This window comes from Pongo abelii, chromosome 12 (assembly GCF_028885655.2).
Source record: "Pongo abelii isolate AG06213 chromosome 12, NHGRI_mPonAbe1-v2.0_pri, whole genome shotgun sequence".
Classification (NCBI taxonomy): Eukaryota; Metazoa; Chordata; class Mammalia; order Primates; family Hominidae; genus Pongo; species Pongo abelii.
In genome coordinates this window covers 88,384,326-88,389,562 of record NC_071997.2, presented here as the reverse complement: position 1 = coordinate 88,389,562, position 5,237 = coordinate 88,384,326, and the positions used below count along the sequence as shown (strand labels likewise).

General features: G+C 45.6%; 1 protein-coding gene across 3 annotated transcripts in view; it reads left to right on the top strand.

The window, feature by feature from the left end:
- The first annotated feature begins 1,696 nt into the window (after positions 1-1,696).
- Positions 1,697-5,237, top strand: part of PPM1B (protein phosphatase, Mg2+/Mn2+ dependent 1B) — a 77,843-nt gene continuing 74,302 nt past the window's right edge. For 2 of the 3 annotated variants that reach the window (XM_054546670.1, XM_009237339.3), the window contains exon 1: positions 1,697-2,373. The gene's annotated coding sequence lies outside the window, so the exon portion shown is untranslated. 3 annotated transcript variants of the gene reach the window in all.

Here is a 5,237-nt window from a genome sequence, read left to right as displayed (position 1 = left end):
ATCTGGGGTGAAAAGAAGATACGGTTTTTTGGTTTTTTAAAATCTCTCTTACCGAATCGCATGCTTTTTGGACCGCGTTTGCTTTTCAGATTTGTCTTATTAAAAAGTAAAATATGCTTGCTCAAAAAACAAAAAAACCCGAATTGCAATTAAGTCTTTTGTTTCTGCCGTCCTTATGACGGCCTGGACAATTGTCCTATGACTAAATTTGCCCTTTTCTATAAAACATTGACAGCCCCTAACCTGAATAGCACTCTGTTGGGTCTAAGCTTAAATTGTCTGCCCAAACCAGTTTACACCAAAGTAGGAAATAGGTTTAAGTTCTTTCAGGACATTCGGATTACAAAAATATATATATATATATATAAATTATATATATCCTAAGGGAAGTATTAGAATACCTCTATTACACTTTTGTTTTTCGTTTGGAGAATTAACATGGCAGCATCGTCTAATTTGATAGCTGGAGGAGTCATGTCCACTTTCCCCATCGGCCTGTTAAACCCCTATCATTCATTCTTGACTCATCCTGTGTCTTTGTGAAGCCTTTCTTGGTAAACCTATCCACAAGGAAGACCCTTTATGTCATCACCAGCCCTTGTGCATGTTTCAATTATAGTACCTATCATCTTGTACTGCGATTGCCTAATTTATTTTTGTATCTCCAGCTCTACATACAGTGCCTGGCAAACAGCAGGCGCTCAATAACTGCGAAACGAACAAGTCCATGTCAAGAGACTAGGCTGGGAGTTTTAAAAATCAATGCTGAGAAACAAAATACGGAAATGTCAAGGGCTGGTATAAAAATAATCTCTAATAGCACAAAATCCTCCTGAAGGGAACACCTGTCCCTCTTTCCCACGTTGATTTCCAGATTCTTCCGACACCCCAATTTCCCGCCCACTCTTCTCCCTCCGGGGGACAGGTCAGGCAGGTATCCCAGCTCGGCGGCTCTGATAGGTCGGCGATGATTTCATTGTCAGGGAACATCCGGGCCTTTCCCCTCCCCGCAACACCTCCCCAGAGCCCGGCCTTCCCAGTTTCCCACTCTCGCGTGCGCCCCACCCGCGGCTGAAGCAAAACAACCGCCTCTCCCCTGCCCACTTCTTGTCCTCGTCTGAGCCATCCCTTCCCGTCTCCACGCCGAAGAGAGGCGTTTAGCTCCTCCAATGAGGGCCTAGGAGGACTTTCTTAGCCAATCAGTAGCCAAGCCCCTGCAATTCCGGGTGGGACCAGGCGTCCACACCTATAGCTGGACTGCTCGTTGGTCCCTTATGGCGCTTCTTTTACGCAAGGCTTAGAGGTCAAATACAAGGGGGCACGGTCCTCACAGAACGGAAAGGATCCGTACAGACTCTGGGTTTGACCGTTTTCTAGGACGAACCAATCGCTTTCCAGATACTTCCCCGCCTTTTGCGCGTTCATTTGAAAAAAGCCGGTGTGACGGACTTGGAAATTGGCTCAGTGACTGACCCGCAAGAAAGCCAGTGACTGGGGGTTCGGGCCACGATTTGAACCAATAAGAAAAGACAATCGCTGGGGCCCGGGCTTTGCTAGGAGGAGCGCAGGTGGGCGTTATTTGATTGACGGAGGGCTCTACTTATGGCTGGTAGCGGGGGCTGGTCCCTGACGTTCGGGAGGTAGGACCTAGCGGAGGCGGGGCCGAATAAAGTAAATGGTAATAAAGGGTTGGGTCTCACTTAGTGGGCGGTGTTTAATGGACAGCTGACCTTGCCAATTGAAAGTAGCCACTGATGCCCAATGGGAAATTAGAAACTCAGAGGCGGGGCCGGGTGGGCGGGGTAAACTAAGTACGAAGGTGCCGAGGGAGCAGCACTGGGAGGGGGAGCGGTGATTGACAAGACTCCCAGCAAACCGGGGGCCGTGAGAGGGCGCGCGGCATCCCAGTGGGTGGCAGCTGGAGGCGGGGCTCCCTGAGGGGCGGGGAAGGACTAGGGTGCGGGGAGGGGGTTGCAGAAGGAGCCCAGCGGCTTCTGCTCAATGGCGGAAAAGCCGCCGGTGCTCTGACCGCCTGGTTCCCCTAGCAGTTGCGGGGGAGTTTCCTGCCGGCGCGGCTGGAGTCTCTGATTCTCAGGGTTCGGTGGTTGGAAGATGCTCCAGAGAGACGAGGCTGCGGCGGAGGAGGTGGCGGCGGCCGAATCGGCAACGGCGCTAGGGTGGAGAGAAGGCGGCAGCGGCGGCGGCGGCGGCGTGAGGGGCCGGGCGGTGTAAACAGCCCCGGAGGCGGCGGTCGAGACCCCAAGGGGGAAGCGGCGGCTGAGTCAGGGTCGCGCCTCTGTTGGAAACTTGGGCTGAGTACCGCGGCGGGCGCGAGCGAGGCGCCCTAGACATCTTCTCCCTCCGTTGCCTCAGGTAAGGCCGCCAGGCGCCCCGCCGAAGGGGAAGCGGCTGACCCGCCGCGCCGCCGAGGCCCCGGGCCCTGGGCCGGTTTTCGCGGTGCTGCGGAGCCGCGGCCGGGGCCTCTGTCCTTCCGAATTCTTGCTGCTTTCCCTGCTGCCTCGGAGCCTAGGCAGGGGAACGCCGGGCCTGGCTCTCGGGTAGGCCCCTTCCCCGGCCCCCGCCTCCGCTCGGCTGAGGGCTGGGAGAGGCACAGGGAGAGAATGGGAGTTTGCTCGAACCCCTGGAAGCCCACTGATTCCCTCTTCCCTCCGCTTCATTTTGCAAGCATCTCTTTCACACGAAAGCACTGGGGCTACCCCAAGCCTTGGCGCTTCTCTTCCTGGTGCATGCCCTGTTTGAAAACAGTATCTTTTCCCATTCGTTTCCTCATCAGCTTCTGCCCTACTCTGCGCTCCGCTTCACTTCCTTGTTAAATCGTCTTTCTCTGCTGTCTATGCGTTCTACCCTCGCCTTCCCTACTTAGTGGCTTTAAATTGTGTGTTTCTCTTTTCATCGTACCCCGGCATCTCTTGCCTGTCTTCCCTAGCACTATCCTTTTCGGATGTCATTCCTGACAGTGAAGTTCTTAATTGAAACTGCCACTTATTGTCAGTACCCCAAATCTCCCGGAGCCCCATTAAGAGTATAGACTGAGTAGCCGTATGTGGTAGATCAGTTTTTTATAGTTTAAGCCTAACAGCCTTAAAAACATTGTATTATTAAACGTAAAGTGTGAAAATAATACCGAAAATAATTTTTTAAATGAAGGACTCAGTGAGTGTTGGAAATAGTTATTTCTTCATTTTTTAAAATTGCATGACCTCTCATGTCAGATTTAGCAGATCTAGGACGTTTGCCCATCTTATTCGGCAAAAAAAGTGCTTCTTAGGCATTTGATAGCAGCCCAAATTCATCAATATTCAATTTCTTGTAAGAACAACTTGAAAACTTTTTTTAAAAAGAGACATTAATAACTAGGAAGCTGTTTTGATAGTCACAGTTAAAGAGCTTTTAAAATAGGCTCCACATGTTTAATGTATCAAAATAGAGTTGGCAGGCGTGTTGTAAAAGGATTATTTAGGAATTTCAGTAGTCTTAGTGTTATGTAGCTATTTTAGGAAAAACATTCTTTTTCTGTTAACAAACGTTTACAACTACGGTGATGTGAGAATTACTGAGGCTTATTGTGGGATTAACACAGGAACTGTCTTTATTTGAGCTACTGCATGGATGAAGAAGTGATAAATTGTTCAGAGTAGACAGTGTAAGTCACAGTATGTTCTAGGAGATGGAGAAACATGCCATGGACACTGAATGTTAATAGATGTTATTTCATTTACTTTCTCTGTTGTGCAATAGCAAAGTTCCTATTGTTGGCCTACTTTTAAATGGAGCATTTCTAAGTAAATAGTGAGACAAGTTATTCTAATTATTATGATAGTCTTTTCCAAGTGTACAGGCCTTTTAAAAATATAGTTGAAGTGATGGTGATTTTTTAAGGAAATGTTTTTGTAGGTCTGCCAAATGGACAGTGCGTTGTTCTAATCGAAATTTTAAAATTAAGTATTTAGAACAGAATATTTTAGTCAACACATTTTCAGGGATAATCTTTATTTTGTGCTTCTTCTCTCAATGTCTTCTTTGTCTTTTTTTTTTTTCTTAATGGTTATTGTGTTTTTGCCTCTTCATTTGTTTTTGCTCTCATAAAGTCTTATAACAGTTTCTGCAGTGGTTCTTTTTGTTGCTGTATATTAACACGCAGTAGTAGTTTTATTTGAGCTTTCATAATTTAAGATTTCCCCAGTTTCTAGTACATTATCCTCTGGATTTGCTGAATTGATTGTTCTCTTTGAAGTGACCAGCAGAGCTTTCAACACCGTTTTCTTACACTGGGTGTCTGATTTCTGTGAAGACTCTAGGAATAGGTGAAAGGCCTTTCAGTTTAGTCATGTCAGTAAATACTGTTTTATGTTAGTAATTCACCTAATTACTAAATTCCTTAAGATTACATCATCTGAAGGAATAGTGTAGTGTCCAAGTAACTGTGCTTCTAAGAACAGCTGATTCACAGGTTGACAAGGTCAGAAAAAGTGGCTCTTGTTGAAAGTTATCTTTTCTGTAACAAACATTTTTTATGGAATCTTTTGAATTAAAATATGATGCTGATTATGTCTTGGCAGTCTTGGAAGTGTAGAATTGGCTACGATATCACTTAGTGATTGTGGTGATTTATTAAAAAGAGGCTATATAGGCCAGGTGCTGTGGCTCATGCCTGTAATCCCAGCACTTTGGGAGGCTGAGGCGGGTGGATCACTTGAGGTCAGGAGTTCATGACCAGCCTGGCCAACATGGTGAAACACCATCTCTACTGAAAATACAAAAATTAGCCAGGCGTGGTGGCGTGTGCTTGTAATCCCAGCTACTCAGGAGGCTGAGGCAGGAGAATCACTTGAACTCAGGAGGTGGAGGTTGCAGTGAGCCGAGATTGTGCCACTGCACTGTAGCCTGGGTGACAGAGTAAGACTCTGTCTCAAAAAAAAAAAACAAAAACAAAAAACTGTATTTCATGAATATTTTTATATGTAACTATTTTAAAGTATTTTGTGACATTAGCATAGAAAGTAGTTAAGTAGTATAATTCTAACTCTCACTTTTAAAAATGCAACATACAGTATTTTATATTTTCTGTGAAATATGCCTTTCACAATTCACTGATTTTAATAAAAATTAGCAAACAAATAACTGATGGCATCAGAATAATAAAAGTTTGTTTAATCCAAAATTATAATAGCAAAATTTATTCAAGTAATAGCATAAAATGTGAAATCATGAATAAT